The sequence below is a fragment of the Mustela lutreola genome, chromosome 3, assembly GCF_030435805.1.
Source record: "Mustela lutreola isolate mMusLut2 chromosome 3, mMusLut2.pri, whole genome shotgun sequence".
Lineage (NCBI taxonomy): Eukaryota > Metazoa > Chordata > Mammalia > Carnivora > Mustelidae > Mustela > Mustela lutreola.
The window spans coordinates 73,079,518-73,106,076 of record NC_081292.1 but is presented as its reverse complement, the minus strand read 5'-3'; the positions used below and the strand labels follow the sequence as shown (position 1 = coordinate 73,106,076).

Genomic DNA, 26,559 nt, shown 5'->3' with positions numbered 1-26,559 from the left:
TATCTCTGTCTCTGTCAGATGCATAAATAAAATCTTCTTTAAAAATCCATCAAAAATCAAAGACAAAGAGAATCTTAAAAGCATTAAGAGAAAAAAAAAATGGAACCTCTTTACAAGGAGCCGCCAGAAGTCTATCAGTGAATTTCCCAGCAGAAACTTTGCAAACCAGAGAAAATGGGATGATATATTCGACTGCTGAAATGTCAGCCAAGAATTCTTAACCTGGTAAAGCTGTCCTTCAGAAATTAAAGAGAGTTGAAGACTTTCCCAGACAGATAAAAGCTGAGGAAATGTATCTCCTCTAGACCTGCCTTACCAGAAACTCTATAAAGTGTTCTTCAAGTTAAATGAAAAGATACTAATTAGTAATGTGAAAACATACAAAAATATACAACATAAAGGATATAGTTAAAGGATATATTTAAATTTAAAATGTTCTAATACTATATTATGGTTAATGTTAATCACTGAACTCTAATAAAAAAAGTGAACAATAATATTAAATGTTATTAATATTTAATTATTAATAATAATGTTAAAAATAACTATAAGGGCACCTGGGTGGATCAGTCATTAGGCATCTGCCTTTGACTTGGGTCGTGATCCTGGGGTCCTGGGATCAAGCCCCACGTTGGACTCCCTGCTTGGCAGGAAGCCTGCTTCTCCCTCTCCCTCCCCCTGCTTGTGTTACCTCTCTCTTGTGTCTCTCTCTGTCAAATAAACAAATAAATAATCTTAAATAAAAATAACTATAGCTATGAGGTGCCTGGATGCCTCAGTCAGTTCAGTATCTGACTCTTGGTTTTGGCATGATCTCAAAGTCATGAGATTGAGCCCTGTGTCAGATTCTGAGCTGGCCATGGGGTCTGCTTGGGATTATCTCTCTGCCGCTCCCTCACCTCCCCACCCTGGCTCACATGTTCTCTCCTTCTCTAAAAAACAAAAACAAAAACAAAAAAACTATAGGTGTAATAATTTGTCAGTGAGTACAGAGGCAAATTCTGACATCAAAAGCATAAAAGAGAGGCAATAAAAAGGTATAGTTTTGAGGCGCCTGGGTGGCTCAGTGGGTTAAGCCTCTGCCTTTGGCTCAGGTCTTGATCTCAAGGTCCTGGGATGGAGCCCCACACTGGGCTCTCTGCTAAGCAGGGAGCCTGCTTCCCCAACCCCTGCCTGTTGCTCTGCCTACTTGTGACCTCTCTCTCTCTGTTAAATAAAATCTTTTTTTTGTTTAAGTGTAGTTTTTGTATGCAATGAAAGTTATCACTATAAAATACACTGTTATCTGTTAGATGTTTCAAGTAAACTTTATGGTAAAAACAAAGCAGAAACCTATAGTAGATTCACAAAAAGGTGAAGAGAGGAAATCAAAGCATCCACTATGGAAACTCATCAATTAACAAAGGAAGGCAGCAAGGGAAAAAGAAAGGAACAACAGAACTACAAAACAGCCAGAAAACAGGGATATCGCACAAGCATGCACTTAACCTATCAATAGTTATTCTAAATGTGGATACATTGAACTCTCCAATCAAAAGAGTTAAGATTTTTCAGTTTATCCCGTAAACTGGCTAGATTAAAGGGACAAAACCAAACTATATGCTACCATTTTCAGCTTTAAGGACATAGAGAACCCCCAAGTAAGAGAAGGAAGAAGATATTCCATGCAAACGAGAACCAAAAGAAAGCAGGGGTAGTTATATTTATATTGGACAAAGAGACTTTAGGCCAAAACAGTGACAAGACAAAAATAAGGCCATTATATAACAACAAAGGAGTCAATTCATTAAGAAGATATTACAATCATAAGTATTTATGCACCTAATATTGGAACATCTAAATATATTAAGCAAATACTAACAAATGTAAAGGAAGAAAAAGACAACAAAACAATAATAGTAAGGGACTTTAATACCCTCTTTCAGTAATGGATAGATCATTCAGACAAAATCAACAAAGAAAAATATATATCATATTTTTGACCAAATGGACCTAACATTTGACATATACAGAACATTCCTTCCAAAGTCAGTAGAATACACATGTTTCATAAGTTTACAAGGAACATTCTCCAGATAGATCATCTTATAGTTCACAAACAAGTCTTAGCAAATTTAAGAAGATTGAAATCATGCCAACTAACTTTTCCAGTTACAGTGGTATGAAACTGGAAATCAATAATGGGAAAAAAGCTGGAAAATTCACAAATAAGTTGAAAAACACACTACTCCTCAGCAAATGATGGGTCAAAGAAGAAATCAAAAGGGAAATTAAAAACAAACAAAAATTGTAACATAATATACCAAAACCTGTGGAACACTGCAAAAACAGTTCTAAGAGGGAAATCTGTAACAAAGCCTAAATTAAGAAAAAAGAAAGATCTCAAATAAGCAATCTACTCTTACACCTCAAGGAACTAGATGAAGAAGAACAAAGCCCAAAGTTAGCAGAAAGAAAGGAATAACAAAGATTAAAGCAGAAATAAATTAAATAGACTAGAAAAACAATAGAAAAGAGCAATAAAACTTTGAGAGCTCATTTTTGAAAAGATAAAATTGGGAGACCTTTAGCTAAAGAAAGAAGAGAGAGAACTCAAAAACAGAAATGAAAAAAGATACATTACAATTGTTACCACAGAAATATAAAGGATCATAGAGATTACTAGGAACAATTATATGCCAACGAACTGGACAACCTAGAAGAAATAGGTAAATACCTAGAAACATAGAATCTACAAAAACTGAATCATAAAGAAATAAAAAAAACTGAGAAGACCAATAATGAGTAAAAAGATTGAATGAATCATTGAAAACCTCCCAAAAAGAAACCCATGACCAGATGACTTCCTGGATGAATTCTACAAAATATTTAGAGAATAATTACTACCAGTCCTTCTCAAACTCTTCCAAAAAGTGGAAGAGGAGAGGACACAAACTCATTTTATGAGGCAGCATTAGTCTGATACCAAAACCAGATAAGGAGACTACACAAAAAGGAAACTTTAGGCCAATATATTTGATGAATATATAAACATATAAATATATATATTTATAAATATAAATATATAATATTAATATAAATATATAAATATTTATATATTCATCAAACATATTGGCCTAAAGAATATATATAAATATCTATTCAAAAACTATCAATAAAATATTAGCAAACTAAAACAGCACATTAAAAGAATCATGCACCATGATCAGGTGGAATTTATCCCTATGAACGAGAGTGGTTCAAAATATGCAAATCAATAAATAACATCTCAACAGATGCAAAAAAATAAATTGACAAAGTACAAGGTCCTCTCATGACAAAAACATGAGCAAATTGAGTATGGAATGAACACAACTCAACATGAAAAAAAGGTATATAAGACACACTCACAGTTAGCTTCATGCTTAATGGTGAAAGTTTAAATGCTTTTCCTCCAAGATCATGGGCAAGACAAAGGTGCCTACTCTCTCCACTTCCATTCCCAGAGCAATTAAGCTAAAAAGGAGAGAGAGAGAGAAAGACATCCAAATTGGAAAAAAAGAAGTAAAATTGTTTTTTATGGCAGATGATGTGATTATATACCTATATTTCTAAAGATTTCACCAAAAACTGTTAGAACTAATCAAGGAATTCAGTAAATCTGTAGGATACAAAACCAACATATAGAAATCAGTTTGTTTCTAATCACTAAGTACAAAATATCTGAAATAGAAGTAAAAAACAGTCTCATTCACCACAACTTCAAAAACAATAACATACTTACGTATAAATTGAACAAAGGAGGCAAAAGATCTGTACACTAAAAACTATAGGTCTTTGGTGCAAGAGGTCATAAACAAATGGAATTCTATCCCATGTTCTGTATTGGAAGAACTAATATTGTTAAATTGGTCATACCACCCAAAGCCATCTATAGATTCAACATGATTCCCACCAAAATTCCTATGGCATTTTTCACAAAAATAGAACAATCCAAAAATTTGCATATAACCACAAAAGACTCCAAATAGCCAAAACAGTCCTAAGCAAGAAGAATAAAAACCAGAGGCATCACATTTCTTGATTTCAAACTATACTACAAAGCTATAGAAATCAAAACCACATGGTAATGCCATTAAAATAGACATAGAGACTAATAGAACTGAATCAAGAGACATAAATCCACATACATACAGTCAACTAATATTTGACAAGACAGCCAAGAATACTCAGTGAAGAAAGGATAGTCTCCTCAAAAAAGGGTTTTGGGGAAATTGGATAATCACATGCAGAAGAATGAAACTGGACCCCTGTCTTATAGCACTTACAAAAATTAACTCAAAATGAATTAAAGACTTAAAACCTAAAATAGTATGACTCCTAGAAGAAAACCCAGGGGGAAAGCTCCTTGACATTAGTCTTGGCTATGATTTTTTTGATTTCACACTAAAAGCAAATGGTCAAGGAGCGCCTGGGTGGCTCAGTGGGTTAAGCCTCTGCCTTCGGCTCAGGTCATGATCTCAGGGTCCTGGGATCGAGTCCCGCATCGGGCTCTCTGCTCAGCAGGGAGCCTGTTTTCCTTCCTCTCTCTCTGCCTGCCTCTCTGCCTGCTTATGATCTCTCTCTGTCATACAAATAAATAAAATATTTTTTTAAATAAATAAATAAAAGCAAAGGGCCAAAAGCAAAAATAACCATGTGGGAGTACATCAAACTAAAAAGCTTCTGTATATCAACAAAATGAAAAAGTAACCTATGGAGTGATTTGTATATCATGTATCTGATGAGATATCAGTATTCAAAATGCATAAGGAATTCATACAACTCAATAGCAAAAAAAAAAAAAAAAAAAAAAATCTGGTTTTTAAAATGGGCAGAAAACTGAACTGACATGTTTCCAAAGACATTATTCAGATGGCCAACAGGTACCTGAAAAGGTGCTTAACATCACTCATTATCAGGGAAATGCAAATCAAAACCAGGGTGAGATATCCGCACTCATCTGTTAGAATGGCTGTCATCAAAAAGACAAGAGATTACAAGGAAAGGTTGGCAAGGATGTAACCAAAAGGGAACCCTTGTACACTGTTGGTGGGAATGTAAATTGTACAGACACTGTGAAACAAAATGGAGTTTCCTCAAAAAATTTAAAAGTACTACCGTATGATTCTTCAGTCCCATTTCTACATATATATCCAAAGGAAATCAAAACAAGGTCTTGAAAAAATATCTTCACTCCCATGTTCAATTCAGCATTATTCATAATAGCCAAGATATGGAACAACCTAAGTGTCTCTCAACAGATGAATGGATAAAGAAGATGTGATTGTGATATGTCACATTATGATATTATATTGTAATGTAATATATAATGGACTATATTATTCAGCTATGAGAAGGAAGGAAATCCTACCATTTGTGACATGGCTGGACCTTGATGATATTAGACAAAGTAAGATAAATCAGAGGAAGAAAAGACTCTACAATATCACTTACATGTAGAGTCTAAAAATACTGAACTCATGGAAACAGAAAGTAGAATGGTGGGTACCAGTGGTTGAGGGGTAGAGGAAATGGAGAGATGTTGGTCAAAGTGTACAAACTTTCATTTATAAGATGAACGAGTCCTAGGGATCTAATGTATAGCATGGTGCTTATAGCTAATAATTATATATTGAAAGTTTTTAAAAGAGTAAATCTTGAAGAGTCTCACCTGCAAAAAAAAAATGTAATTATATGGTATGCTGGAGATGTTAGCTGATGCTATGGTAGTAACAGTTGTTTTTCAATATATAAGTTTATCAAATCAACACATACATCTTAAACTTACACAGTGTTAAACTTACACAATGTTAATAAAGCTAGAAAATAAACAATTCATTTAGCAATTTCACATTCAGTTAATATTTCTTGATCACTTCGTATTACTGATCATTCTACTAGATGTTTTTGTGTGTGGTCTTATTTAATCCTCATAATCATTTAAAGAAATACGATTTCTTTTGTGTGTACAAACCATCATCCTGGTTGCTGCAGAAGTTAGGAGTCAGGAGTAGGAAAAGTGATGAAGATGAATAAACATTTCCACATGAACCCTCACGTACATTTGACTTGGTTAACCATTTATTGGTGCATAACTGAATTCACTTAAAACTTAGTGACTTGAAAACAACAGTAGTCCCTTATTATCTCTCACAATGTCCTTGCATCGGGAAATCAGGCAGGGCAAGGTGGATGTGTCTAGCCCTTCTCTACAATGCCTGTGGCCTCAGATGGAAGACTCAAAGTCTGGGGGCTGACATCATCTGAAGATTTATTCATATACACCTGGTAGTGGATGCTGGTCGTGGGTCACAGATCTAGCTGAGTCCTAGGCTTCCTTACATCACAGCTCTGGATTCTGAAGTAAGCATCAGGGAGGAGGCAGAAGAAGAGGAACTCTCTTCTTTCTGTGACCCAACCTCAGAAGTCACATGGGATCACAGTCACAAACCCCGCCCTGATTCAAGAAGAGGGACTATGACCCCCAGCAGCCCCATCTCGGGGTGGGAGTGTCAATCCTTCCGTTAAGAAGAATCAGTGGGATGGGATAAATACATAGATGCAGCCACAAATGAGAAATTCAATTTCCCATAGCCTTAAACTTTGTTAAAGACTTTAGGGTAAGCTTTGGAGTTAATCAACACCAAGAAACAGACGCCATACAGGAACTCCATGGGTCGCCAGAGACAGGAAGTATCAGAGATGATTTCTGACCAACGATGAAGGCAGGCTTCATAGAAGAAGCAACATTTGAATTTTATCTTGACTGGGCAGGATTTTGCTTTGTTTATTCACTGAGTGCCTACTTGGTGTATGGATGGTAATGTGCGAAGTGGAGAATGCAATGGAAAATTCTACTACCAAAAGCACAAAGCTGAAGGCAATCTCTAGAGAGGGGTTCAGGACTTCCGCAGTGGTGAACTATTCACTTGCTTCTGTTCTCTCACTGCCATGTTCTTTTGATGAGGGAGCAGGAAGCTGGCTGAGGACAAAGCAAAACCTGGCACCTTGCACCCCCTTTCCAACCACTCCCTTCGGTTATATGTGTGACATTCCTCAGGCCCCCCTGACTGCCCTAAAAGAAAAACAAATAGTTTACTTGTAGAGATCACAATCCTGCAAGACAAGAGTCTCCCTTGGTTTACCAATCTTAACAATAGCACAATTTCCAGAGCCAAATAACTCAGTTCCTCAAGCCCTAAATAAAGTTAAATTTCTCCTAAACCCAAATCTCACTAACAAGGACACTTGATAGGAGAAATGTGAAACTTTATCTCTAGATCTCCAAGATAGTGTCGAGAATCATTCCCAAGCATATGGCCCACTGATATTCATCTAAAGGGTCTCACAAGAAGATTTTTACTACTAGTAATAAATAACCTTTCTCCCAACAATAGCTAGCCCCTCAAGGTCCTGGAGACCTTGCTTCCAAAATTCCTTTGAGACTAACACCACCCGCTTTGTTCTCACCTACCCAACTCCTGTGTATATAACCAGCCACTCCTCAATATAAGGGGGCAGCAGCAGCTCTTTCTGCCCATGGGTCCTGTCCCCGTGCTTTAATAAACCACCATTTTGCACCAAAGATGTCTCAAGAATTCTTTCTTGGTCATCAGCTCCGGACCTCACCCCACTGAACCTGACCTAGGTTCTAGAACTTCATCACTTTCTGCTGTTGTTGGAAGCTCACAGCGGTACAGAGATCATAAATCCTACTTTTCTGGTTTCCCTTTAGTCTCTGCTCCAACAGAGAGCAGACCATGGAAGATATGGCACTAAGGAATTTGGGGACCAAGCTAGAAACTATTCCATATTTCTTTTTTTTTTTTTTTTAAGTTTCCTTTATTTAAGTAATCTCTATACCCAATGTAGGGCTCGAACTCACAACCCCAAGATCAAGAGTCTCACACTTTACCAGTTGAGCAAACCAGGCATCCCTGTTCTATATTTCTAAAGGAAAAAATTATATAAAACACTGAAAGGAATGAAATGACCTTTTTGTAGACATTGAGTTGCCAGCTTTTAAATCTTTAAGGAAATCAAGTTTCATGTGATGTGTGAACTCAACACTTTAAAATACATCCAAGCATGGGGCGCCTGGGTGGCTCAGTGGGTTAAAGCCTCTCCCTTCCGCTCAACTCATGATTCCAGGGTTCTGGGATCAAGCCGACATCGGGCTCTCTGCTCAGCGGGGATCCTGCTTCCTCCTCTCTCTCTGCCTGCCTCTCTGCCTACTTGTGATCTCTGTCTGTCCAATAAATAAATAAAATCTATAAAATAAAATAAAATATATCCAAGCAAATATCTTTATAATTTCCATTTTGTTTTATTTCGATCTCTCCTATTTCTTAGCTCTCCCTATCCATGTGATTCCCCATGCAATAGTAATCAAAAGCTTTTACTTGTTGATGAAGAAATGCACAGAAAAATCTAAATGACATTTTTATTAATTAACAGCTGGACCAAAGAAATTAGAAATGTCAAAGCCATGACTGCAATTTTTTAAATCCCGTGAATTATTCTGTCCCTAGGCAAGTGAAACTTTCAAACAATACTAGGACATTGCTTTTTAAAAATAGCTCCAAGTCTTGTATTTTACTACAGAACAACTTCCTAAAGTAGGATATGCCCCACATTTGTACCTCAGCAGTTCAGGAAAATACTCACTGTTTTTAAACCCATACATATAAAAAACTGACTTTGGAAACTCAGTGTATAATTCCAAGCCTCTCCTCTGACAATGAAACACTGACCATGAATCAACCATGATTTCTTTCCTCAGATACACAAAATAAGCTTCTAACTTTAGACTTATCTTGAAAGTAGATGATCCAATACCTTTACAGTGAAGAACTTCGAAGATTTTACTTCTAATAGAGGATCAAGGCGTGGTTATTTAAGAACATAGTGATTTCAAAAGGCTAGGAGTTTCACAGGGTAAGGACATTAATTTTCTAGGTTGGAGAATAATTTTTTAACGCAGAGTTGGAATGATCCTAAACTCCCACTTCTCCCTTCTGAAGCTCTTTAGAACTGGCTCAGAGATAAAGTCCAAATACAATAGTATTTAGATCAACAAACTCATCAGGTTTAGGCAAATTCAGAGGCCGCCCCACTGTGCGCAAAACCTTAGATAGTCTGTCTGTTATCTCCCCTCTGCTTCTAAAGCTGCATTCTGTGATTCACAGCAAAGCTGCAAAGTACAGAATGATTACTAGATGTGGTCTGAGAAGCCCAGGGGAGTCACATATTTATTCATATGGTGATCTCTGGGGTAAAAACACACTCCCAAAGGAATAAGAACCTAAGAATATAAGGATATAGTATAAGGATATATCAAAATAGGGCACCTGGGTGGCTCAGTCAGTTAAGCATCCGACTCTTGATTTCAGCTCCGGTCATGATCTCAAGGTCGTTGAGATGGAGCCCTGAGTTGGGCTCCATGCTCAGCTTAAAGTCTGCTTGAGATTCTCTCCTTCTGCCCCTCCCCCTGCTCACACTCTCTTTGTCTCTAAAATAAATAAAATCTAGGGTTGCCTGGGTGGCTCAGTTGGTTAAGCATCTGCCGTCAGCTCAGGTCAGGGTCCTGGAATCAAGCCTCAGGTAGGGTTCCCTGCAGCAGAAAACCTGCCTCTCCCTCTCCCTCTGCCCTTCACTTGTGCAGATGCACAGTCTCTCTCTCTCTCTCTCTCTACCTCTCAAATAAATAAATAAAAGCTCTAAAATCTTTTTAATAAATAAAATATATCAAAATAATATCAGGATCTACAATAAAACTGGCTCATAAGAACCCCAAAATATGAGAAGTAAGGATGAACCAGCAACAGTGATAAGACCTACTTCGTGTCTGCACTTATGTGGGAAGAAATAGAAAGAGGAAAATGGGGCGTCTGAGAGTCCTGAGAACAAGGGAATCCAAAATCACCAACAGTTCACGAATTCTCATGCGCAGGGGAGAGCAAGGTAACCTGTGGAAAGGTCAGCATGCGCTGACGTGCTCTCCATTCTTGGAATTCACAAAACTTGAAATCCTGAGCTCACTTCTAGAGCAAACTTCTCACTAAGGAAAAACTGGCGGCAATCTAGGTAGCAGGGTATCAGAGCAAAGGAAAAAGAAATCCGGGTAAACATGGGGAAAGAGCAGAGGAACTAGAGCTCAGAAAATAGGCCATGTTTTAATCATTTTATCAAAAAACAGCAGACAGAGGAGCTTCTGAGCTATGAAGTTAGAAAACATATTCTGGCCCACCCCTGCCCCTTAAAAGTAAGTATAAAACCTTCTCTCTGCCCACCCTTCTCTCTCTCCTGCTCTAAAAAAAAATTTTTTAATAAAAAATAAAAATAACTAAAATAAGTAACTTAACTGCAGAAAGTAATAAAGAAGAACATAAATCAGAATTAGGAAAACTTGGAAATAAAGTGACTGGAGAAAAGGAATATTTGAAAAAGGTGATGGAACTAAAAAAAAATACATATTTATTTATTTGTTTGTAAAAATTTTCAAAAGAAAGATCATGCAAATATTTATTTTTAAAGATTCTATTTGTTTATTTGTCACAGAGAGAGGGAGGGAGAGAGAGAGAGCAGCAGGCAGAGGGAGAAGCAGTCTCCCCACTGAGCAAGCAGCCTGGTGAGGGAGTCTATCCCAGAACCCAGGGATCATGACCTGAGTCAAAGACAGACACTTAACTGACTGAGTCACCCAGGCACCCCAAGAACAAATATGTTTAAAACAAAAAATGTAATTTTTGAGGGCAAAAGTAAGACCCATTATACTTATAAGGAGTCTCCAAAGAAAGAAGTAATGGATGAGAACAAATACATATGAAGTTTAAATGAATTTTCCTGAATTAAAAAAGACTTCAGCCTGCCTTGGGTACTTGAGAAAATTGGCCCACAACTGTCAGTACTGACATATATTCCAGGAACACAATCTTCAAAAGGGAAAAAAAAAGAACCTTTGGGCATTCAGCAAAAATAACAAGTCACTAATAAAGTCAATTGTCATCTCGCTTTTTAGAAGTAACACCATATGCCAGAAGACAATTGAATGATAGTTTAAGATATGCAAAAAAAGAAAGTGCAAACCAAGGCTTTTTGTATTCCACTAAATTGATCTTCAGGGCTTTTTTTTTTTTTTTTTTTTAAGACTTATTGTTTGATTGATTGATTTAGTTGAGAGAGAGAGAGCACGAACAGGGGGAGAAGGAGAGAAGCAGACTCCCCATTGAGCGCAGAGCCCAAGGCGGGGCTCGATCTCAAGATCCTGAGATCAGGTGCCTGCATGGCTCAGTGGGTTAAAGCCTCTGCCTTCAGCTCAGGTCATGATCTCAGGGCTCTGGGATCGAGCCCCACATTGGGCTCTCTGCTCAGCAGGGAGTCTGCTTCCCTTCCTTTTTCTCTGCCTGCCTCTCTGCCTACTTGTGATCTCTGTCAAATAAATAAATAAAATCTTTAAAAAAAAAAAAAAAAAAAGATCCTGAGATCATGACCAGAGCTGAAATCAAGAGTCAGACACTTGACCCATTGAGCCACCCAGGCACCCCCTGCCTCGAGTTCAAGAACCATATACTAATGGCTTTGAACTCCAGGAATATGGTTTAGAGAAATCCTCCTCAAGAATTTATTAAATGATGAGCTTCAGACAACCAAAATGGAAAAGATATACTGATGTAATACTCAACAATGGTGAGACAAAATAGAATTTATAATAAAGTCTGATTATGATAGACTCTGGGATCACGACCTGAGCCGAAGGCAGATGCTTCACCAACTGAACCACCAGGGTCCCACTAAGTGTTTTTATATTTAGGTTAAAGGCAACCATGAGAACAAAAAGTACAAATCTTCTAAAGAGCATATTCATTTATACATTAAAAAAAGAACAACATTTTAGTGGTCCCCAAAGACTGAAGGATAAAACAGGGTAGAGGGATTATAAATTCTCTTTTGAAGATACCTTGTTTTGTAGATTTGACTTTGGAACCATATAAATATCTTATATAATCTTAAAGCAAAATTAAAATTCTAAAAAGCAGTTTCTGGAGTTCCATTTCTGTGATGAAAACATGAGGACCTCTCCATGGACCAAATTCTCAGTGAAACAAGAAAACGTCTTGAAAATTATTTTTTTAATTTTTAAATTTCTGGGAATTTCCTAAGGACAAACTACAAGTGAATCATAATTTAGTCAAGAGAATCTACTAAAACTTGCAGGAAAAATAAGAATGTGCACTTGGGCTATAACCTACCCATCCCCAGCTAAGTTTGACAGAAACTCCACTCTGAGCAGATGTGGCCAGGAAGATAGGTCTCCCTTCCTCTAAGACTCCCAACCAAGGCTTAGAGTATCTCACCAGGAGAGGCAATCTGCCAGCATTTCTCATTCCCACCAACAATAGTATGAAGAAGCTACATTCGTGGTGAGAACAGCTGAGAAGTCAGGGCTCCCTACATCCACCCAGTCCGCACCCATTGGGCAGAGGCTGACTCCCAGTCATAGCCTGCCAAGAATATTAGAGCTCTGACCACCTTCACCCTAGCTCACTTGTAGGGAAGGATGCTTCGGGGAAATTCACAGCTGCAAAGGCATACATTAAAACCAGAAGAAAGATCTTCAATCCACAACTTCACCTTTCACCTCAAGTCACTAGCACAGGAAGAGAACACTGAGCACAAAGCAAGCAAAAGAAAGGGAAAAAGGGTTAGTGTGAAACTAACAAAACAGTTTAAGAACAAAAAATCAATAAAACCAAACGTTGGTTCTTTGAAAAGATCAAAAATACTGGCATAACTTTACCTAGATATAGTAAGAAAGAAAGGAGTTTCAGACTATTAAAAACATAAAAAAGGAAATATTGCTACCAATACATAAATAAAAAGAATTTAAGGGGATACTATGAACAACTGTAAGCCAACAAATCAGATAACATACACGAAATGAATATATTCTAGGAGAAATGCAGACTACTAAAACCGACTCGAAAGAAATAGAAAATCTGAATAGATCCATAATAAGTATAGAAATTGATTTAGTAATCAAAAAAACTTCTCATAATAAAAAGCCTAGGGCGAAATGGCTTCACTGATGAATTCTACCAAATATTTAAAGAACTTGTACCAATTCTTCGCAAACACCTCCAAAGAATAGAAGAGGGAAGAAACACTTGCCAGCACATTTTGCATAATCATATATCTGATAAAAGATTTGTTTCCAGAACACATAAAACTCAGTAAGTTTCCAGAAAACTTTAAGCTCAATTGAAAAAAAAAGGCAACCTAATTTAAAATTGGGCAAAGTGTCTGAAAAACATTTCTAAAAGAAGATATACACATGATCAATAAGCCCATAAAAAGATGCTCAACATTACTAGCCATCAGGGAAATGCAAATCAAAAACAAAATTAGACACCATTTCACACGTACTGGAATAGCTATAATGGAAAAGACAGACAAAGTGTTGGCAAGGATGCGGCGAAATTGAAACCCTCGTATGTTGCTGGTGAGAATGTGAAAGATGCAGACACTTTGGAAAACAATCAGACAGTTCCTCAAAATGTTAAGCATGGAGTTGTCACGTGACCTGGCAGTTCCACTCCTGGTATGTACTGGAGAGACATGAGAACATATGTCCACACAAAAACTTGCACGCAGAGGAAATAGACAATAAATAATTACCCAGCATAATTAAGCGAAACATACTTCAACATGCTGAACTATAATAGAAACTATAACTTGTAGGATTTGATCACTGGAAAACATCCACAGCCCGAACTCACTGCCAGAGTACCAGAGTATCAGTCTCTCTATCTAGATATATTTATGTATCTTTTACCGTCTCAAGCTGAGGTTTGATTCAGGATCCATGAGTCAGTATGTTCAATACAGAAAACAGGTACAGCTTTGGCAAAATAGACAGTAAAAGGACTTGCAGCTTTGGTCTTCAGGGAAATTCGTGAGGGATCCTTTGACTAAAGTTAAGCCAGAACCAGTCGTTTCCTGCCCAAAGTACAATAATCAGGGAGTCAAAAATCATAGTCTGTAATTAAACTTCTCAGTGGCTTCCTTACGATATTCATGTGCGCATGCGCGGTGTGACCTTTTTGAGGTTCCAAGCAGAACTTCTTGAATATCTGACTAGCCAATGTGTAAAAAGCAATTCTGAAGGTTTTAACCGGAGGAGCAGCTTCATATCCAGAAACAGCAACACGGAGCTGCTGGCTTTGCAAGGGCGGAAGTATGAGGCTTGGCTGGCAGAGGTCAAGAGTCAGGTCCTGACCGGGCGCAGGGACAGCCCGGCGGCACCCTCAGCCTCCAGCCCTCCAGCTAGCCCCCCACCCCCCCACCAGACAGCAGCAACTGTCTCGAAATGAGGAGAGCAGAAGAGCCCCCTCAGGGAGCATCAGGATGCCCTCGTCTACACAGAGTTTGGTGATGATTTTGAGAAGTTCTCATCCCCCCCATCCCCAGCATAGGTCACTGTGTGGCAATCTACCACTTCGAAGGGGTCAGCAAGGTCACACTCCCCATAGCCTAGGACAAAGACCTCAGTCTCACTGAGGAGGACAAAGGAGGCCTGGACCCTGGGGCAGGCGGGACCAGGGAAGTGAGGGCTAAATGCCCACCTCCTGTCTCCTTGTCTCACTCACCTGAACCCTCCAGAGGCAGGAAGAGAAGAGCTGTCTGCTGCTGCCTGTGGGTCATGGGGAGCCCCAGGACCTGTGCACCTTATTTCTGCCCCTGTGGCTTCAGCTGAGACCTGGGTTCCACCTCCCCCCAAATGGACCTGCTGTGCCTCCACCATCTGTGTATGTAGTCAGGTTCCATATCTTTTCTTCCTGCCACTGGGCTAGGCTGTATAGTTTTATATTTTATATAAATATATATATATAATATGTAATAATATGACTTGATAATACATAACAATGTATTTAATATTAATTTTTAAATATAATAATAATAAACTTCATGGATATGTTTTCACTAATATCTATATCTATTTAAATCATGCAGTGTTCCCAGAGTCACGATGTTTCAGAAGAGGCCTCAATTTGGAGGGACGCAGAAGGCAGGAAGCCAAGGGAGAAAGTGTTGGGATAAAGAGAGCACATTGCTCTGCATACCACCAACACCCTTCAATTGGAAAAGCTCCATTGGTGTCTACTTTGTGCATTAGGGTTCCGAGTAAGATTTCTTTTGAAGAAAACATTTCCTTGCTTTAAAAAGAGAAAGTCCAGGGCACCCGGGTGGCTCAGTCAGTTCAGCATCAGACTCTTGATCTCGGCTCAGGTCTTGATCTCAGGCCATCTGTTGAGCTCCGTGCTGGGCTTGGAATCCACTTTAAAAAAGAAAGCAAGGAGATGGTCAACAGGCACATGAAAAAGTGCTCCATATCACTCGGCATCAGGGAAATACAAATCAAAATCGTCACCAAACTCTGTGTAGATAATAAGCCACAATGAGATATCACCTCACACCAGTCAGAATGGCTAAAATGAACAAGTCAGGAAATGACAGATGCTGGCGAGGATGGGGAGAAAGGGGAACCCTCCTACGCTGTTGGTGGGAATGCAAGCTGGTTGCAACCACTCTGGAAAACAGCATGGAGGTTCCTCAAAATGTTGAAAATAGAACTACCCTATGACCCAGCAATAGCACTACTTGGTATTTACCTGAAAGATACAAACGTAGTGATCCCAAGAGGCACATGCACCCGAATGTTTATAGCAGCAATGTCCACAATAGCCAAACTATAGAAAGATCCTAGATGTCCATCAACAGATGAATGGATCAAGAAGATGTGGTATATATACACAATGGAATACTATGCAGCCATCAAAAGAAATGAAATCTTGCCATTTGTGACGACGTGGAAGGAACTAGAGTGTATCATGCTTAGGGAAATAAGTCAAGCGGAGAAAGACAACTATCATATGATCTCCCTGATATGAGGAAGTGGAGATGCAACATGGGGGGTTAAGGGGGTAGGAGAAGAATCAATGAAACAAGATGGGATTGGGAGGGAGCCAAACCATAAGTGACTCTTAATCTCACAAAACAAACTGAAGGTTGCTGGGGGGAGGGGTTGGGAGAAGGGGGTGGGGTTATGGACACTGGGGAGGGTATATGCTATGGTGAGTGCTGTGAAGTGTGTAAACCTGGCGATTCACAGACCTGTACCCCTGGGGATAAAAATATATGTTTATAAAAAAAATAAAAATTAAAAATAAAAAAGAAAGAAAAGAAAGCAAGGAAGAAAGTCCAGAAACCACTAGCCTAAAGAATGGATATATTTTCAGTATAGTAGAGATAATAAGAAATTTGTAGTTAGTGGTGTTAGGAAAGGCAGCTCTAGAACTATTGCCTATACTTCCCTGTTGATTTAATTCTATTCTCTCAAAGCCATTCTGGTACCTATGGCTTATTAGAACACCCTCCTCGTCTTACATGATCCAGTAAGCACACAGAATGCAAACATAGAATCCTATGATTCCTATAGCAGATTTAGGATTCCGGTTTATGTAACTATTGTGTACTCCAGAAATACCTAGGATGCTATCTCCGTGTGTACTTTGTTCCTTTTGATTCTAGATTTAGGCGGTCCCTTTTAGTTTCCTATGCCTGTTAATAATAGAAAATGCAGTATGACAGGCTGTCTTCTTTTTTTTTTTTTTTTAAGATTTTATTTATTTATTTGGCAGACAGAAATCACAAGTAGGCAGAGAGAGAGGAGGAAGCAGGCTCCCCGCTAAGCAGAGAGCCCAATTCCAGGACCCTGGGATCATGATCTGAGCCGAAGGCAGAGACTTTAACCCACTGAGCCACCCAGGCGCCCCCAGGCTGTTTTCTTGACTGTAGTATTATTGCATGGAGAAATGATCTCAGCTTCTCCCAGGTCCCTAATGGACCAAACACTAGAGTAACTCTATCTCTCCATCAACCCTCTAACCTCCTCCATGGACCAAAGCTTCTGACTAGCTAATTTCAATCTAAAAGTCGTGTCTCCTAATTCTGGCCTTGAATGTGTCCTGGAATACGTGTCAGTCTTTCTGGGCCGCCATGGGCACATGCATGGTCTTCCACTGAGTCTTTCTCTGACCCCCTGCCACATCCTGTAACCATAACACCAGGTCTCCACATTTCGGCACCAGGTTCCATGTCCTGTTGGTGAGACAGGCCTCAATGCCTGATATACCTCTACAGCATCTCTCACTTATTGCCAGCTTCATTTCTCAACTCTGTAGTCTTCACAAGTCTGAAAAAAAATTGTACACAGGCTGAAAACTTTAGTCAGCCATAGAGACTTTTCTCAAGATTTCACAGGAGAAGTGGAAGAGAAAGATCAGCCCCACACTGCCAAGAAAAAGACTTTAAAACTCTTCATTGAACAGGTCAGTCTCCAAGGTTCAGTCCTCCTCACCTTGTCATCCTGGCTTCATTCCCCAACCTCAGCTGCCCCCCAACTTTGGACATAGAGAAAATCATCCTTGCCCTGTCTCCACTTTCTGCCTTCAGACATAATCTTCACAATTTTTAGCACGCAGAGGGCTTTCTGGAACCCAGGATCAACCTCCCCCCTTGTCTCCCCTAAACTGTGGGATTATAAATTCTCGTTTAAGTCAGCCTCTGGGATAGGATTTGGAATTGAATCCCAGCATTATATTTTGAGGGATGTCATTTGAATACTGATGCATCTAAATCCCATGTAATAATAAGTTACAAATGCATTATAATTAATGGGTTTGTACTACATCAGGTCCTTTAATGTTTTCTTTTTAAAGAAAGACTTACAATGGGTACCTGCAGAGAATTCCTGACAAATGCCAACTATAAAAGAAGTGCTAACTGTGCAGTTAACAGATGGAATTTTAGAGATAATACATTACTAACATCCCACTGATATGCTTTTTGTCTTTAAATAACACACAATAGTTTCCATTTTTTAAATAATAATGACACTCTAGAATACTTCCACTATTACAGTCAGAGGATTGAAAGAAACCCACAAAGGTGCTAAATGACCATATCCCTTTACTTTCAGGTGGCTTATCACTTGAACTGATATCAGGTGCATTCCAGAACCTTCCAAAGGTAAAAGTCCCACAGAGTCATTGCATTAGCTCTGTTGTCATTTGAGTAAAGACTCTTGTGGCCTTCCAGAGAGAAAGCCTGGCTTCCCTGAACTCCCAGCAGTGTTGGCAACCTGAGGAGGAATGCCTCAGACTTTGAACACTCTACACTCTGTGTCAGAAGAATGAGTAACTGGACAAGACCACATCACCAGAGCTTTAGGTGTCAAGAGAGTAAAAATAAAACCATAAGCATTAAATACTAATGACAACTTAATTGCTTTCTCTGAAAAGGAGAACCATTTGAGACTATTAGGAAGCAAGTGAAATAATAATTCAGCAAGAACTTTCATTATGTTAGATTCATTAAGTTAGATGTTAAAAGTATCTAGCAGATGTGCCCAACCTCTGCCCATTGTCCTCTACAGCTAAAATATGCCAAAGTCCTTTACAGGACATCTGGGACTCATTCACAAATGATTATAAATAAACAGAGGCCTTTTCTGAACAGTCGGCCTTAAGGACTCTCAACAACTTGGGTATCACACTGAATAATAAGTCGGCAAATTGGCTTACAAAAAATGAAAGCCGAAAATAGGACTGGCCACATATTGAGAAACATTGTCGTCAGTGTATTTGGCCAACATCAGCCCTATGCTGCAGGGCCAGAAGGACACCCCTCTTAGCGCTTGGGAACATGGAGCCCCATGTGGCTTTGATCTACGGTTCAGATCCATCCCCAGAGATGGGGTTATATCCTATAGTTAAAGCTTCAAAGGGAAACTTGAGTCTTCTGTCAGGGAGAACGGATAGAGGAGCTCAAGCTCTTACATGCAGAGAGATCTATGTCTGTTCTGAGGTGGGTACTTGGTCAGACTTCTGGAATTATCTGAGTCTCAGGGGCAAGGGGCTGAAAGCAGAAAAGGCAAAAGGCAGTGTGGCCCCGGGTCTCCATGGTGCCTTGGGAGCATTCTTGTGGGACCAACCAACAAACATAAAGCTAAGTGTGTGGGCTTGGGATGGAGGTGTGGGGAGCCGCTCAGGGAATCCAGGCAGTGACACAGGTGACTTCAGGAAGTATCCAGGGAACCAAACGCACAGCAACATGAGTAGGGAGGCCCTCCTCAGCCTCTCAGGCAGTGAGGCCTGGGGCTTGGGTTCCCATAGAGGTGGCCCGTTACAGAACAACCTAGGAAACAATTACCTGCCACCAGGGCAGGTAAAGGATACTCTTAGGGGTGCCTGGGTGGCTCGGTCGGTTAAGCATCTGTCTTTGGATCAGGTCATGATCCCAGGGTCCTGGGATCAAGACCCTGCTCAGCAGGGAGTCTGCTTCTCCCTCTCCCACCAACCCCCCCTTCTCTTTTGGCCTCTCTCTCTTTCTTTTTCTCTCTCAAATAAATAAATAAATAAAATCTTTTTTTAAAAAATGAAACTCTTCTTCAGAAGAAGCACAGCTCAGAAGGAAAGGTGGGGCTCCATACAGAGGCTGGAAAGACATCTTCATGCTTGGGCTACTGTTAGTGTTTGTGTGGGATCCTACAGCGTTGTCAGTAGGGGCAAAAAATAGTCATGAGGTCTCAGAAGCAAGAGGTCTCAGAAAAAGCAAGGAAAGTAAAGGAATGGGGAAGAAGGTAGGGAGTTGAGGGAGTGAGCATTATTATCAGTGAAAACGAGGTTGAGAATCATTAGCAGAAATAAGGCCAAATTGTGTCGCTCTCGCCAGTAAGAACGACCCGGAGAGACGGAGACACGGGGTGACAAGCTTGCGAATCTTTATTGTTCTCCCCTTACCCGGATCTTTATCTCTATTTATATCCCCTCTCCTCCCATCAGCAGACTGTACATGCGAAAGGAAGCCTGATCAACGCTTAGCATGATAAAAAGCACGCAGTGTCCTCGGGCTACCTGTTCTGGGCACAGCCAATCATCTTTCAGGTGGTGCGTGGGTCCTCTCTCTGGCCGCAGGTGCAAGGTCCATGTTGCCTATTATGTACGTAGCTGTAGCTGCCCCCGACAAAATTGAGGACGACCTTCCGTGGCATACAACTTCTAGTCTCCTCAGGTCTAGGTTTTTAAACCAGATGGTAAAAATTCTGTTCTGTTCTCATGAGACATCTTCTCTCCTCCAGTGCCAGGCTGTCTCCCCCTCCCCTGCATTGGCCCATGTCCCACATGGGGAAAGAGGCACGCTTTTCTCTACATATTCTGTCATGGCCCCTCTTGGACATGAAACAGTCTGATGGGCCGGTTCGCCTGTACTGATTCCCATAGCAAATCTCTGTTACCTCAGACCCACCTGATCTTTGACAAAGATCACCCGAAAATACAAGAGTTTAATTCTCAGGGATAAGTTCAAATTACGGCATTTCAGTCTCTGTAGCAGACTGGATTTCCCTCAAAGTTCATCGTGAATTACTTCATTGGCAACCTCACATTTTTCCCCTTGGGCCAGCTCAGTTTGGGGTTTAAAATAAATTTGTGCAAGGACACATGGGTGGCACAGTCGGTTGAGGGTCTGCCTTCTGAACAGGTCATGATCTCAGGGTCCTGGGATCGAGACCCTCGTCGAGCTCCCTGCTCAAAGGGGAACCTGCTCCTCTCTCCATCTGCTGCTCCCCTAGCTTGTGCTTTCTCTCTCTCTTTGACAAATAAATAAATAAAATCTTTAAAATAAATAAATAATTCTGTGCAAACAGCGAGTATGTGTCTACCCCTGACTCCTCCCATCTGCCATGATAGAAAGCCCGGCCTCCACTTATTTCTAGAAGGTTGGGTTTTTTTGTTTGCTTTTGTTTTTGTTTTTTACTGAGGAGGAAGGGTCGCTCTTATGCTCTCTGCTCTCACCCACACCTGTCATTTTTTTTTAAATTTTTTATTTTTTATAAACATATATTTTTATCCCCAGGGGTACAGGTCTGTGAATCACCAGGTTTACACACTTCACAGCACTCACCCAAGCACATACCCTCCCCAATGTCCATAACCCCACCCCCTTCTCCCAAACCCCCTCCCCCCAGCAACCCTCAGTTTGTTTTGTGAGATTAAGAGTCACTTATGGTTTGTCTCCCTCCCAATTCCATCTTGTTTCATTGATTCTTCTTCTACCCACTTAAGCCCCCATGTTGCACACCTGTCATTTTATTGTGCTCCTACTCCTGTCCCTTTTTGTGAGGGTCCCAGTCTGCTCTGTGCCAAGCTTTTCAAGGTCCCACCCACTGCCAGGAATGGAGTCACCTCCTGCCACTGAGGTTACACCCTGTGCACATTTTAACTGGTTCTAAACAAACAACGAAGAAAAGTAATTAGTTCTGTGTTATTTCTTTATTTGTACTGACTCTAGTTCCAAAGGATTTAAAGTCCAAAAATATATATAATGAAAAACGTAACAAGTAGAGACCAAGTTTATAGAAACATAATGATAAGAAGATAAAAAGAAAGCTACTGGTGGTGCCTGGGTGGCTTAGTCAGTTAAGCATGGGACTGTTGGTTTCAGTTCAGGTCATGACCTGGCCCAGATGCAGCCTGGCACCGGGCTCCCCGCTGAGCGTAGAGCCTGCTTGGGACTCTCTCCCTCCTTCTCCCTATGTCCCTCCCTCCCACTTGCACACGTGCACTTTCTCTCTCACTCTTTCTAAATAAATAAATTTTTAAAGAACTGTTTTTGAGATTAGTGGGTAAAACACATGCCATAAAATCATGTACGCACACTTGAGGTAGCCTGAAAATTTGACTCTGAACTTTCTAACAGCCACTAAAAAGGGAATCATACACAAAATCCTTTTAATTTTCAGTATCTGAAATCCAAGACAAATATCTCCTATCAAGAGATCTTTATAAGACCCTGTTTATCATTAATACCCTGGTACCGACTGAGCCACCCAGGCGCCCCCTTCATCAGTACTCTTCAAGCAAACACAAGAATACGCCTGACGTCATCTGTAGTATTCCTTCAAGGCGTATCTATGGCACGTTATACAAACTGGGTTCAGAAAAGTAATTTCAGTGTAGGAAAACTGAAACAATGTGGTTTAGGTTTGGTGCAGAAATAAAAGTGAGAGTACCTAGGAAGCAGACCAATTAAAAGCCAAACACATAGACTTCTAGAGTCAGCTGAGTGAAGGTTTTTATGAAAACTGAGTCACCCAAAGAAGGTTGTATGTGACATAGAAAACCACCAGTCCTGCACAGAGGCAAGGTGAGAACACAGGCAAGATTTTCTGCTTCAAGACGCAGAAAAACAGCAGTTAAGTCTCAAAGCTCTGTTATTTAAAATGTGAAAACAATCATCTTTGTATGGAAAACTTCATGAATAATCTCAGTAAAAACAAACAAACATAACCCTGATTGAAACGCCAACCAAGTATCCAATTTCAAGCAGGGTATCTACTTATCAACCCCCTCCCCAAGATAATTTCCTGAATTGACCCTGACATAATTGCCTGGATTTACCTGTTTCATAGGGCTCTTCACTACCAGCGAGTTGCAGGCTGAGAGAGTCTAGTAAAAACTAAGAGACTATTGTTTCCGAAGTCCTTCTTTCTGGAAGTATTTGCAAAGGACAGCCAATTAAGGTCACTCTTTGTTCATTGAACTAAAACATGTGATCTGCTTCTAATAAAATGCTAATATTTATTTTCATACCCTCAGGATGGGAATTTTATTGAGTCCTTTTCAACTGGGGTATGCTCAACTGAAAAGTAAACATTTCCTCCTATCCAAACTTTGAAAAAAAAAAAATGTAAACCCCTTCCAAACCCAACGAAAAAAAAGTCTGTTCTTTTTTTTTAAAAGGGGCACATTGATCATTCAAATGTAGAATTTTCATATTAAATATTATGATACTAAATCTCATTAAAAGGTGCTAGTCAGATACTGTGGTTTGACTTTGAATTTAAGGAAACAAAAGTACTGACCGGTTCCAGAGCAAAGGGCTATTTATTTATTTACAACAGCTTCAGCAAACAAGAATGTTTCTTTTTGGAAACATTGGAAGAGCATTTGGAAACAATGGAGGAGCTCAGGGTCATGACAATTAAACACATCTTCTCAATTTCATCTAATCAGTGATCCAAAGTCAGGGATGTGATGAGGACCTATGTGGGTTTTCACCTTTCGTCAAGGAACTTGCTCAACTGTCTGGGGAGAAACTATGACAGTTTTCTATTATTTGGCCTACTTACCATGGTCTATACTGATTCTGACATAACCCCATCAAACCAAAACCTCATTTTGTTGATAGAGATCGGAAGGAAAAACAAAAAAGTAGCATCTACAGTAAAAATTGCACGGCAGGATTAACAGAGAACACTGGTGTGTGGGAATGCATAAGGAAAGTGGTTAAAATACCAAATAGAAGTTGGCAAGATGAAATTTATACTTTCAGCAGTTATTTAAGCAACAACAAGGAAAACAAACAAACAAACACAGTAAAATCTCACTATTAGGAAATCTTTGGTTCCTATCAGCAGCATATCTCAACCTGAGCTACCATATTTGTTAGTGGGAATACATAACCGAAAATACCTATTGCAAGCTAGGCCAGACAGCCGAGATCTGCTGTTTCTGTGAAGACCTTCTTCCTCTTGGTGATTATGCAAAAGATGGTCTTCAAAATGGGGTAACATGAAGTTAAAAAGGATCGTGAACTTTATGAGTCATTTCGTAAACTAAATCATACTCCAGTTAATGGGCTCTTAGGTTTTCTTTTAAAAACATTTCAAGAATGTTCTAAAAACTTTCCATTTGGCAATAGTGGTACCTCAAGAGGAAAAGCACATTCTCTTATATATGGATTGCTCTTGTGGTCCTACTGAGTCCTGGAATCCTTGTTGGAGTCGAGTTAACTAATTTTAGAGGTGACATCTTTTGGGATCTCTCATAGTTTGCATGATTCCTAAGTTATTAGTCAAAAAAAAAAAAGTAGTAGTCCAAGGTTTGTGGCAGGAAATCTGCATGTAACACCCAGCCAACTTGACTACACAGATATTATGGGTCAGGCCCTGGAGATCCAAAGATGAGTCCCCTGCCCTCAGATGCCTTCAGAGCTAGCTTTGAGACAGACACTAACCATATTTAGTGGCAATTATAAGACAGTGTTGCATGCTTCTTGTAATCAACCCAATCCTGTCTCTTGTGAACAACAGTTAGAGAACAAATGCAGTTAAATAGGGATGTCCTAGAAATGATGCACAGAAATAGACTTAACATGGTTTCCGTAAATAAAACTGAGGACATTGAGAGCAAGATGCTGAATCTGGAGTTTCCTAGAAAAAGGGTGAAAATTTGTGCTTTAGTCTTTGGCACAACCAGTTATCAATCAATTTCACACACGATCTAGAGATTGTGTTAAGGGGTTAGACCGACAATTTCCACCATAGGTTGAGTGCCAGGTACACTTGAAATGTGAGTGCTGACCAAATTAAGATGTCATTTAAATGTAAAATATATGCCAGTTTTCAAAAACAATATGAAACAAAGAATGTTTCTCATTATCAATTGCTTTTAGTAGATAACATGTTGAAATGATACCTTTTTGGGTATATTGGTTAAATACAATATATTGTTCAAATTAATTTCATTTACTTGTTGCTTTTTTTAACAAAGCCACTAAAAATGTATTAATTTAATATATGGTTCATCTTATATTTTTATTGGACCACACTAGCTTAGATTCTTGAACCAGAGAAAACGGAGTTCAAATTCACGCATTATTATCTGTGTTGCCTTCAGCAAGTTACTCAGTCTCTCTAGCCACTTGCCACATAACAGATACTGTTTGAATTAGTAGGGATATCTAAAATAATTTTTTTAATTGGTTAATTTTTTAAAGATTTTATTTATTTATTTGACAGACAGAGATCACAAGTAGAAAGAGAGGCAGGCAGAGAGAGGAGGAAGCAGACTCCCTGCTGAACAAAGAGCCTGATGTGGGGCTCCATCTCAAGACCCTGAGATCATGACCCAAGCCAAAGGCAGACGCTTTAACCCACTGAGCCACACAGGTGCCCCATAGCACTTACTTTTTAAAAATACTTATTAAGTCTTCCTTGCTTTGCGTATTGGTTAATGACTGTGTAGTATTATTAACTATGCCACCAAGTATTATATTATTGTTGCATTTAAAATTTTTGTTTTCCTCGAGTTTTTTGGTTTTCTGCTCCTCCTTTTCCTCCTCGTTTCTCCTTTTTTTTTTTTTTTAAGATTTTATTTATTTATTTGACAAAGAGACAAAGAAAGCACAAGCAGGAGGAATGGCAGACAGAGGGAGAAGGAGAAGCAGGCTCCCCACTGAGTAGGGAGTCCAACAAGGGACCTGATCCCAGAACCCTAGAATCATGACCTGAGCCGTAGGCAGACACTTTACTGTCCGAGCTACCTAGGTGCCCCCTCCTTGTTTTCCTGTTTCTCTTTCTTCTTTGCATTACTTGCTTTTATCAAATCCTTACTTTTCCAATATCTCAAGAATCCAGCAAATCTTTTTTAAGATCCCATTTTTCCAGATATCTTCCTCTTTGACCCTCAGTCTAAATTTAATGCTCTCCAGATCTGCTCCTTACTGCAACCGAGAACTACACTTTATTATTCCTTCCTTTTTAAAAAATATTTATTTAAATTCAATTTAATTAACATATACTGTAATATTGGTTTCAGAGGTAATATTCAGTGATTCATCAGTTGCATACAACACCCAGCGCTCACTTCATCTCTTGCCCTCCTTAATGCCCATCACCATCATCTAGTTTCCCCATCTGTCCACCCACGTCCTCTCCAGCAACCCTCAGCTTGTTTCCTATGGTTAAGAGTCTCTCCTGGTTTGTCTCCCTCTCTGTTTTCCTCTTATTTGATTTATAAATTTTTCCTTCCTATGCTTTTTTTCTCCTGGTTTATGCCCCGTTTGGTTAGACTATACCCTCTAAGTAACTTCCTTAAAAACTTTATGTAACAGACAGACTTTCAAAATCCTTTCATGTCTGAAAATGCATTCTACCCTCATTCTCAACTGATAGCTTTCCTGGGTATAAAGCATGAGATTGAAATAATTTATCTCATAATTTTGAAAGCATAGTCCATTATTTGCTGGTCATCCTGAGCTGCCAAAGGGACACTCAAATGACTGCCTGATTATTGTTCTTCTGTAACAAATGCTTTGTTTTTTTTCTGTCTCCTCTCTGTAAATTTTTAATGTTTGCTTTTGTGTATTTTCTGAAATTTTACAGGGCCACGTTGAGATGAGCCTGTTATCTAGTCAGTGTTCTGAGCAACTGGAATCATTCGGCTCCGGGAACTCCTTTGTTTATTATTATTATTTTTTCTTGAATTAGTTCCTATCATTCTTTTTTTTTTTTTTTTTCTGTTCTGTGTTCTGAAATTCCTGTTGGTCAAAATCTCAGATACCTTGGGTAGATCTTCTAGGTCTTTTTCCTTTTCATTCATATTTATCATCTCTTAACCTTTATGTTGTACTTCT

At 39.4% G+C, this 26,559-nt stretch overlaps 1 long non-coding RNA gene across 1 annotated transcript in view; it reads right to left on the bottom strand.

Annotated features, from left to right (window-relative positions):
• Positions 1-22,669, bottom strand: part of LOC131826794 (uncharacterized) — a 34,429-nt gene extending 11,760 nt beyond the window's left edge. Inside the window, exons 1-3 of the long non-coding RNA XR_009351751.1 lie at positions 22,542-22,669; positions 13,856-15,358; positions 5,583-5,692 (exon numbers count right to left, since the gene is read on the bottom strand). This is a non-coding gene — a long non-coding RNA (uncharacterized LOC131826794). The remainder of the gene's footprint in view (positions 1-5,582; positions 5,693-13,855; positions 15,359-22,541) is intronic.
• Positions 22,670-26,559: the final 3,890 nt, after the last annotated feature.